An 11,759-nucleotide genomic window follows, 5' to 3' on the forward strand; every position below is an offset into this window, starting at 1 on the left:
CGAGACGAATTCGCTTCTACAAAACGAGAAGGAAATTGAGAACGTGTAACGTGCAATAGACATCGAGTAGCGTGAATACGAGCTATCACTTGAACCCGTTAATTGTGATACAATTCTCGAACAATCATCAGCCGATACTCGTGTCAAACGTCCGTTAAACAACATTATAGAGCATCTCCTCGAAATCAATTTGACATCTTATCAACGAGACGCGAAGGATGAATATTGTATCGGATAAGAATTATCGATCGAATTACCAAATACAATTAATAATCATCGACAACATGGATGAGAATTAAGAGAAATTACAATGTTTCCTTCCCGATAATAAAAAGAGCGAAGGATCGGCGAGCGATCTCTGTAAAAAATTAATCAACGAGCGAGTAAACGCGCGATAACAGAGAATGGAATAAGAAAAAAAAGAAGGGAAAAAAAAGGGAGAGAAAAGAAAGGAAAAATATTTCTTGAAATGAAGATACCGCGAATTTACGGGGAGAGTCGGGGCGCGCTCGAATGAAATTAAAACCTGCGGGGTAACCGGGCGACGAATCTAAACCGTGCCAGCATCAAGATCCCGAGGATGCAAGAACTTAACCGCGCGCGCCACCCCGTAGATAAGAGCAGCGTTCGATGATGGTGGGATGTAGAGATGGTAGAGGGGTGAGGTGAGCTTTTGCAAGCTCGTGGCGCCACTTGCGTGGCCTCCCCAGCGGTTGAAAGGGGTGAGAGGTTTGGGGGTTGGTTGCAAGCCTCGATTCTAGGCTTCAGTCAGTCGTGCGAGGAGCGAGACTCGCTAGGGTCGAAGGCTCGTTGCGACCGTGGTGGTCACCCTTCTCGGCGGACTGTTCCCTCGGGACAGGCTCCACCTGTTTATCGTTCCGTCGTGTAAACCAGCAAAAGAAAAAAAAGCGCACCGTGTGAAACAAAAGGTGGGAGAAATGTTGGCGGCGTTGATCAGAAGGGAGAATCGTGGGCCGATCGAACGATACACGAGATAATCGTGGTGAAAGAGGTGGATGAGTGCCGGCAGCCTAACCAGTGATTTCGGCGTGATTACCAGCTTAATTGATCAGGTGCGGTATATATCGAGCACTTAACCGTGATATTCGGCTATGCTACACGTTATGCGTACATTATTCTAACTAAGCACGAATCCTTTTCCGTTTCTCTCTTTTTCTCTCTCTTTCTCTTTCTCTGTCATTCTATCTATCACGTTGTCCTCCCTCGCTTTCTCCTTTTGTATCGATGGCCTCTTTTCACTGTGTCTTTCTCTGTAACAATTTTTTCTCCGTCATCTCTCCGCATCTTCGTCCCTCTCTTCGTTTTATGCCTCTTATCCTCTACTCTTCTTCTTTCCCAGATATCTTGCCTCTCTTTTTCACCTCTCCCTTTTCTGACCTTCCCTGTCTTCCGGCCTCTCGGCTGATTAACCGTGAAATGGGGTGATTACGAACGCGACGACACGCGCACATACGTAAATGCGCATACATTGTAACGACAGCGGATGGAAAAGGGGATGCAACGTGACCTCGTGGCGAATATTCTTCTTTTCGTGCGCGAGTCGGTCGGTAAGAGTACCAGATGAGGGTTGCCAGGCCGCTTTTTTTTTTCTCGCCAACAGGACGACACTTTGGAAACGTCTCTGTTCGAGTTACCACTTCTATCGAGTGATTTCTGTTCTCCTTTCTTTTTAAACCGTATGAATATTCTACGAGCAATTTGTTGATTACTCTTTCGGTGTAATTCTTTTTTCAATTGAAATTAATTGAATTCGTTAATTGTGAATTATCGAAAAATCGTACTTTTTCAACGTACGATTTCTGTGTACATATCTATTCAAATATTTGATAAAATCTGTGAAAATTCAAATATTTCTTTCTTTTTTTTTTTTTTTTCTAAGGTAAATATGTACAAATGCATGTTTATGACGAGCATTGTACGAGAAAATCGAAAGTTTGTGTGAATGTACGGAAAAACCCTGCGAAAAAATTATTCTCTATCATGCAAGAATTGAATATAACTGTTTCCTAGAAGCACAAAGGCCATTGTGTAACAGTTTCTAAAAGTGAAGTTCAAGGTAAACATTAATAAGGTTAATGTATGTATTCACTCGGTACTTCAAGATAACGATACTCTTTGAAACGAAAGATTTTTTTTATTCTTGAGTGTTTTCTCTATTTATAAATTTGGATAAAAGAATTCTTTAAAAAATCATCATCGTAATAAAAAATAATATTTAAGGATATACATCTATTCAAAATATATTTTAAAGATTAATAAGAAATTTTATAAAAAGAATTGAAGAGAAGAAATGAGAAGATAAGTGATAAATAAAAATATTCAGAAATTTTGATGGAAATAACAATCGATGATTAACTTTACTTTTTTTAACGTCTAATAAAAATTTCTTGGACAAACTGATTGATCGAATGAAATTAAATGGATGAATCTTTTCTTTATTCGGTAGGACGCGTTTCTAATCAACTTCTTTTCAAGATTTCTTCCATTTCGTAGTTTCATTTCCACCTTGGCACCGTTCAAATTCTCTTCTATCTCGATCAATGAACTTGGTAACTGAGAGCCGAAAGGTAAGCACACGTCTTGCGGAATAGCAGAGTTTATGGCCTAGTCAGACCGAATAGGATCGATATTTAGGGAAAAAAGTAGCGTACGCGTGAATTCCTGGATTTAAAGCTGGCACAAGTGGAAGTTGAGACTATACCGTGCTTTCTTTTTTTTTGTCTCTCCCTTTTTTTTTTTCTTTTTAATTCCAGCGGCAAAAAATATGCTTCATTTTCAAATTAAATTCTTCGAATACTCGTGATGAACGTTTCGATTAGATTGATTCGAATATTTTATCATACTTTCATCCATCAAAAAAACGTGCTCGAGTATGTGAAAGAGTTAATATTAGTTTCCAACATTTCCTCTCGTCGAAAAGTCGAAAGTTTTAAAAAAAACGTATCTCGTAACGCAATCAAACGCCAAGTAAATACATTTACAGATCTCGTTTCCGTTTACGTTAATATAGAAGCGAAATTTTTCAAATGATATGCTTAAAAAACATATACACGATTAAAAATTTCAATGTTAAAAATTTTATTATTGAACAAAAGGAAAAGGAATATAAAAATTCCAATTGATAATGAAAAAAAATTGCAATAACAATCGTAATAAAACAAATTTTTATATTCGACGTAATACAGAACTGACCTACTATTTAATATTATCCCGCTTTCTTTGCCAACGGCTATTACTCAAAGCGACACAATTGCAACTCAAGAAACATCGTACTTTTGTACCAAGCCAAGTGAATACATAATTTTAGAAACGAAATTTGCCTAATCCTTTATTAAATTACAGATAAAATAGATTGGATACGTTTCGATAGCGAACAGTATCTCGATATTTCCTGATCGACGATGAACTAACAAATATCAATCTGGACAGTTGGCGTGTATTATCAAATCAAATGTTATCACGAGTAATAACGTTTTACACGAATTAAAGATATAAAATGCAAAACAATGGCCAATGCACATACAAAAGCAAGAGTCGTGCGTATTTGCAGCGCATCCGATTAAATTTCAAACTCGATCGGGTGTGGCGTAAAACCAATTCGTGATTTGAAAACCATTTTTTTTTTTTTTTTTTTTTTTTTTCGCTTTTCTACATCCGTGTAAACTCGTCAGATGGATCGCCCGAACGTTTGAGCTCAAGGGTCGTATGAACTCGATATCTCGACAGCCTGAGTACGCCGCTGTCGTACCACGACATAAATGATTTTAAAAAGGAAGCAAGTCCTTCTCATCCCCGGGAGGACGGCATATGACGTCTCGCGCAGCTGGGTCACGTGCAAGAGCAATTCACAAAAGGCGAGAAATGCAAGGCCGTGCCTCGTTCGGAACTTGCGAAATATCGACGACAAACTACCGACCCTACGCACCACAGCTTCGTCGATGCGACTTTTTTTCATCCCTCGCCTCTTCCTACTTCTTCGATCAATCACACTCGATGTTTCTCGGCCATTTTCACGCTCGATACGCGTGCTGGACGGATACTTTGCGTATATGTAATTTCCGAAAAATCGAGTTTAAAGTGAAACCGTGAATTTAAATATTTAAAGGAGGTTACCATCGTGAATGGAATCACCCTTTGCGAAGATAGAAATGAAAAGATGTGATAAAAGTAAAGATAAATTAGACTTTTGGAAGCTGAGGCATAAATGATCGGGATTCGTGTAATTTTCGAATTTCTGATGAACCAACATTGATCGCGCCGCCACGCATTTCATCCCTCTACGCCAAATAAAGTTTCTTATTCATGAAACGACCGGAAGAAGGATGCTAGTAGGTAAGATTAATGCTGGAAAACGCAGGCAAATAGAACCAGAAAATATACGAAAGAGATAAAAGAGCATCGATACATTGAAAAAATATTCGTTACGCCCAAACGAAACGTTTACTAGTTTACCATCGTTTATTATTCCGCTCAAAATGCGTAGACATCTGAGTACGAGGAAATGAAACCCGTGAGAGTTTGGAGAGAGAACAGTAGATCTTTTTCTTGAACGTTCTTGCAAGCGTGCAAAAGGGAAAAGCGACCATTTCATTGATACAGAATGGTTGCTCGGCACACGCTTTTTCCCCCAAAGTAAAATCCCTGGTTGGGGGAGGATCGGCGCCCACGGAGGAAAAAAAAAAAAAAAGGGAAAAATATAAAAGGAGAGGAAATAAATAGCGAGGAAGATAGAGATACGAAAGTTCGATAGAGAAATATCAGCGACAATGGGCGAAAGGGAATAAAAGAAATCGCAAAAGTTGTGATTCCCACGAAAATGTATCTGCTGGCTGTGACGAATGTCGAGCTCGAGTGCAAAGCAGCGCAAACGATATTATCCATACACCCTTTGTTAAGCCAGCTGCGCCCATTTCGTACGTACGTACACGTACATAAGTTTGGTATATGTGAGTACAGCTGGCACAAGGTTGCACATCTAAAACGTGCTGCGCGTCATAAGCTCCCTCGATCTACTGCACTGCGTTTTAACTGTACACCCTTTCCTCCCTGCATATACATACACACACGTACACGAAGGATGCATATTTTTTCACGGACATTGGACGTATACGTGAGCATCAGGGTTAAGTAGCTCGAAGAATTTTTTATGATCAATTTACTCGTAACTCGATAGGTAATTCAAATATATCGGTTGACTTATCATCGATCGATGAAGTTGAGGAAAAGTTGAGATCGATGAAGTTGAAAGAAAAGTTGGGGATTCCCTCTCTCGATTCATGATCAACCTTTCGTTCGTGAACTTCTAACGCAAAAGAGAGGGAGGATTTATGAATGGAATGTTTTCTAGTTTTGCTTGCCGGAAGCAATTTGTATGCAAAATCGAAACGATGGTTTGCGTAAAGTTAAAGTTTTTTAAAGTGATGCTATGCTTAATAATAACAATTTATCGATAAATAAAGATTAAAAATTGATATATTATGAACAACTTATCTTCAAAAAAGGATAAGAAGATTTTATAAATATGTTTCTTTTTTCTTTAAAATGTCTAATAATTGAAATATCTGTGAATAACCTATGAATATTATTGGCATTACGTGGATCGTGAATAAAAAATCAAGACTTTGCCAGTTCATCGATATATTCAAACGAAACGAAAGTTTTAAAAGTTGGTGGCGAGAAATAGAATAAGATATCCGATTAAAAGAATCCAAAATATATTTGATACGCTTTCGTGCGCTTTTAAAAATGAGAATTTTAAAAAGCGCCTATGCGGAGAAATGAACTTTTTTTTTTTTTAGAAGCACTTTGAAACAGGTGTGCCGGGTGAAAAGTGGGTTATCAAATTCAATGTCACATACAAGCCCTAAAAGATTCGTAATTAGATGGAAGCGTGGAAGGCAGGGAAATGGAGGCCTACCGAATTACTCTTCCCACTACTGTTCAAAAGTGCTCGAGCAATGGTACAACGCGAGCTACGTCCTCGATAATTAAATTTCGATTCCGCGGGAATAATACAATAATATACTGCCGCGCCACTCCACCCTTTAATTTGTTTTCTCTCTGCACCTTTTAAAAAACGAACTTCTGGAAATAAATGCTTTCAACCGCAGCACGCCGAACTTTTAAAACAAAGAGGCAAGAAGTTTCGGGTGCTAATATTTTCACCTGGCTGCGGGCAAATTTTAATAACCAGCCACGCAAAATCCCTGCCATTATTGGTGGCCTGTTATAAACGTACGGGCAAGTAAAGTCATCGATATTTTGCGGGAAAAGGTAATTTCTGAAAAAACAAACTTAATCGAAGAGCTGCCTGTATATACTCCTTTTTATTTCTCTCTTTTCTCTCTCTCTCTTTCTCTCTCTCTCTCTCCTCTCTTTCCTCTTTTTGCGTGAATACAATCGACCAATCAATATAATCTACGCCAATGGATACGCATGGATAGAAAAATTCATATAAATTTACCCACCACTATTTACAACCCTATTGTTTGCACATCAATCGTATCTCCCGCATGAAAATCGTAGACTTTATCGATGATACGCACGTTATTGCACGATTTGTTTTATGACCTTTCGATAGCTCGATGAGGAAAGAGTAGCGGAAATAAAGGTTTGGAAATTTTTAGAAATGAATAGGGAAATGATAAAGGTTCGACATAGATCAAAATGACGTATGGAAATTGCAAATAACCAAGGTCATTAAAGGGCACGTTAAAATTTATTTATACACATATTTATACGTATACGGCACGTGTTTCAACATATATTTAAAGTTAAAAGTCAAAAATCATTCTTCCTCGTTATTTGTTACAACGCGGTACCGTTTTGAACGACATGTGTCACGATTGTTTTTGTGAATAAAAAAAAAAATCAATTTAAAATAATTTTGGCTTGTAAAAATTATTTTAAATAGGGGATACTTTTGACCTTCTCCAAATATATTTTTTTTTACAATATTTTCAGTAACTTTTACAATTTTTTTCCAATTTTAAACTCATGTAGAACAGAAAGTTAAATTTCGATATTTATAATATAAATTTTAGTTATCAATATGTTCTTTTTTTAAATTGTGTTTGATGATTTAATTAAGAAAACTGAAAGAATAAAATTTAAATATCATCATCCTAATACTTTATTGCACTCTATTTTTTACGCTTCGATTTATCGATTAAAAGGGGATAAATTTTATTATCGGTATACAAATATAATTTTTTTGTTAATCATGTTCGATAATAATTGACAGAAAAAATAATCGAGTCAACATTTTATTTCATTCTATTTTATTCAATATTTTACGCTATTTCACGTGAAACGCATCGAGTAAATGGCCACGTTTACCGGTTAAAAGGCGAAAGATTAAAAAAACGTTGGAAAGATTGTATCATCGTGAGGAAAGCTATTTCCACGAGCATGAATCGCTCGTTAAACGACGATACAGTGCATGTATCATAGCCGTGTATGCATTTCCTATGCATACATTGCACGCGTGACACATATACGGCCGGCGTTAATGGCCGTCGTCCATTCGTTTACGAAAGTAGAATCAGGAAACGTCCGATATCGTTGCTGAGCACGGGAGATCGAGTGTTTACTAATGCCAGATACACGGCCTCAATCACCTGCTAGTCCAGAAATGTCTACCGTCCAATGTAAATCCGTATTTTCCAGACTATAAGCGATATCGAGCCGGCTACCTTTTCTCATAAACTTGGCCTAGTGGCACGATTTAATTTAAATATCGTTGCACGGAACTCAAACGTTTTCAGGTAGAAAAAACAAATCATAAATAATAATATCTTAATCTAACATAACGAATATCTTTAATCTTGAACCATGACGTTGTTTCGTGAATACGTATCTAATGCATCTTTAATTGCGTTCTTCTACGTGTTTCATCAAGTATTCTATAATTGTTTGATGTATAAATTAGTATATAATTATAATAGATTTGATAAACGAAAGTTTTCATCGAGTAAATTTATCGAGTTTCTTTTCTCGCAATTTTTCTAAATAAGACTTTTTCAACTTTTTCCTTGCATCGATGAAGAATGTGTGCAATTTATCAAGCTGGCTGATACGCTAGAGAAAACGTAACTTGAGATATCAAATCTAGGAAGAAGACATTCTTTGGCGGCTTAACCGGTTAAACCAATCGTAAGAATATCAATCACCAACATTTCGATCCACCGACTCGTACTTTTTCCATCCCAATATTCATCACGCTTTACTTACTATTTACCTTACTCATTATTTATACTTTCATAATTCATCGAAAGAGATGAATTTTCATTCAAAAGAATGATGATGAAATTCTGATACATAAAAAAAAAATTGTATATCTAAAATAATTAAAGAAATCGTTAAACTGATCGAAGAATCGTAAATAACGTTGCTAAGTAAATCAAAGTCTCGTAAGTTGGACGTTCCACGTGTCTGCAACATTGGCACGACGAACATCGGCCCCTTGGTTACGAAGAAAATCGATCGAGATTCGGATAACTTTTATTGCGCTCCACTTTGTTTCCGGCCTGTCACAAGGGAAGAACGTAAATAACGGGGTTGCACGAAATTGGCGGAGGGTGGGCTTCACTTTCGTGAACTTTCATGAACTTAATGGTATACGAACATTGTTCATCCCGTTTCATACTCCCACCGGGTATTAACCCATTAACACCCCCGGCCTACATTAACTTCGGTTGCCAAGTATAATTGGCATTATATATCGTAGTCCGTTTCATCCGGCCGCTGCATCGGGCAAGCAGAAATTTAGTGCGCCAATTAACCACCAATTACCACGCTGATAATCTTACATTACTCCATAGGGATGAAGGGTGAAAATCACCACGGTTCATTTACCAATACACGTTTAATGACGTTGGTTGATCGATTTGAACGAAACGTTTCGTTCGATTCCCATTAAATTAAAAAAACTGATTCACGTTGATTTTTAAAAATCAACGAGGCGTCGATACGATATTTTAATAAATAGAAACGAAAATACGTAATAATATTTTTATATCGCATTAATTGAAATTAAACATTTCCGAAACGATTGCTTTATTAATAATTAAACATTTACGATATATATGAAATATTCGAATTGAAACAAGAAATATAATATGTCCAATGTTACACCTTCAACAAACAAGAAAAATTGATAAGAGAATCAGGTTTCGCCTAAATTGAATTCCAATTTTTCCAAATCAACTTTGGCAAATCTTATATTCAAATCGGAACTACCACGAGAATTTGTTAAACTCGATTTAGAGAGATCAAAAAATCAGATCGTTAAAAAAAAAAACTTTTAAAGAAACGCATACGTACGTATATAACATAGATTCTGAGAATAAAAGAATTCTTGATACTCTCGAATAACTACGATCGTGGAATAACAAAAATATTCTTCTTTAAACTTCTTCTACTTGCTCTCGAATTCATATGTACATACATACATACACACACACACACATATATATAAGTACATTGACGTACTTTAACATGTAATTCCCTCGAACGACGTTCAACCGGTCAGTGCAACATCTCTCGGATTCGAGCTTTTCACCCGTGAAATTAATCTTCCATGCAAGGGTCAGCGCAAAATGTCAGGACCTGAAACCAGAACGCGGCCCACGCTCTTTTCGCGCTCTTGCAACGAAACTTTTGGCATTCCTTGCATACTTTCGCCTCGTGCATCCTCCTATCGTACCCATACCGTGACATCGGCCACGAACGCGAGAGAAATGTAATGACGTTATCGCCGTACAGCAGCCAATCTTGAAGTCTGTCCGATCGAGGGGTGGTTGCAACCCTTCCGCTCGAATTCTATCGACGAATACAGTTTTGCATGCGAGACGACGCACAAACCACGTTTGCTGCTGTTATTGATACGTTCTATACCTGTACCCACGCATATACGCATATATATATAAAATATAGTCAGTCACAAAAGTTTCGCGCATTATTTTAATAAAGAAATTGACGTAATGAAAATTACGACACTGTGATAGAAGCATTAAAACTTTATTTCACTGACTGTTAATCATATTTTGGAAAAAATAATTTCACTCTTTCGAAATGATATGATATTTCATTGGAAAAATACTTATTATACTTATTACATTAAAGTTTCGTTACGTATAGAATTTTCATTGACTTTGATAAACACAACTTTTTAAATTGTATCAAAATTTTTATGACTGACTGTATCTACGTATATACGTATATCTATATGTATATATAGGTGCAGTTCAAGCTAGGATAAAATATTGAATAATAAACGTGCTTTGGAATAAAGTAAAAACGAAATATAATAGACAAAAATATAATAATTTTACCCTTTTCGTTGGATTTAAAAGAAACGTAAACTCGATTCAAAAAAAAAATTTCTATTTTTTATTCTTTATCGATTACAACCTTCTATTTTGAACTTTAATTAACGCTTCTGGCAAGATTAAATTTCTTCGCACAATGGAATATGAAAACCGTACATTAGAACGAATGAATGGAACGGTTTGCTGTTTTGCGCGGCTGAAAAAGGTATCCTGTATTATTGAGATACACGCGCAATCTTTCTTTCTTTTTAATCTATGCCGTCCGTTTGAATTAACCATTGTCCATTCCGTAATCGCGTCAATCATAGTGCAATTGTTTTTCAACATTTCTTTGTCCACGACTATCAATAATCCGTGATTAATCCGTAGTGATTTCACCTCGAAAGATATAGCTCGCGTGTTGCACCTGCGATTACGATTTCGCGAACGGTATAATAACGTTATCTCTGCACTGTCTACCTCGAAACCTCCTGCTGTGCCACGTGTACTTTCGCCATTCTATGCAGATGCATTGTTTGCAAGTAATTTGATATAAGGAGTTGAATTCTATTTGTAAATAGCCCGATGAAAGCATGAAATATCATTCGGTGGTAAAAAGAAAATTGTTATTTTATATATTCTTCCGTAATCGTCATTAGAATGCACATCCAAGACGAATTTTCTCATTATACTATTCTTTTTTTCTATCTATAAGCTGAAAGCTTCGTTAACATTTGTTTCAATTCAAAGTTAATTTCAAGTTTGTATTTGTATGAAAACAAGACAAGATTAAGTTATTTGAATTTTGAAATGTATATTTAATGAAATATCGATATTATTGGCAGACAGAAATTTTCTTTCTCTTTTGAGAAACTCGCTCTTGATTTCTTCCTTATCATAGTTGCACAATTCAGTCGTGAAATTGTTTTATCTGACCATCTGAAATGTTAATTCAACCGCGGTGCACTCTGATCCTAAACCCACGCGGGGGTATTAGATTCCGTGTTAAACTGGAGTAGGCAATTATGGAGCAACTTTCCCAAATTAAGGACATATGCAATGTTACATCTACCAACAAATCCTTGTTAATTCTTAATATCCGTTTAATATCCTGAAAAAAATTAAAACCTAAGAAAGATACCTTACGAATCAAGATCCAAGTTAAAACCCTTCTATTCCAAGTTTAAACTTTAAAGATCAAGTTCTTAAAATAGCACGATAAGATTATCTCAAACCTTTTCGTCATCGAACATTGCATAATAGATGGCGATACGATAATCGAAAGATAAATTCCGACGAAATTCGTTCGGTCAATCAATCTTGATGCCCACCCTTCCATGCTTAAAATATTCACCATGAACCAGAGATCGTGTTAAGAATGATTTAATAATACATTTCACCAGAAGACACGTATACATATATATATAT

General features: G+C 36.4%; 1 protein-coding gene across 3 annotated transcripts in view; it reads left to right on the plus strand.

Moving 5' to 3' along the window:
- Window positions 1-457: 457 nt before the first annotated feature.
- The window catches only part of LOC102680982, a 56,664-nt gene continuing 45,362 nt past the window's right edge, over window positions 458-11,759 (plus strand). For 2 of the 3 annotated variants that reach the window (XM_031510483.1, XM_031510481.1), the window contains exon 1: window positions 458-1,073. The gene's annotated coding sequence lies outside the window, so the exon portion shown is untranslated. Of the gene's footprint in view, window positions 1,074-5,819; window positions 6,295-11,759 lie in introns of all 3 variants that reach the window. The other variant, XM_031510482.1, reaches the window with a different exon arrangement.

The sequence above is a fragment of the Apis dorsata genome, unplaced genomic scaffold (genome assembly GCF_000469605.1).
Source record: "Apis dorsata unplaced genomic scaffold, Apis dorsata 1.3 scaffold_231, whole genome shotgun sequence".
Classification (NCBI taxonomy): domain Eukaryota; kingdom Metazoa; phylum Arthropoda; class Insecta; order Hymenoptera; family Apidae; genus Apis; species Apis dorsata.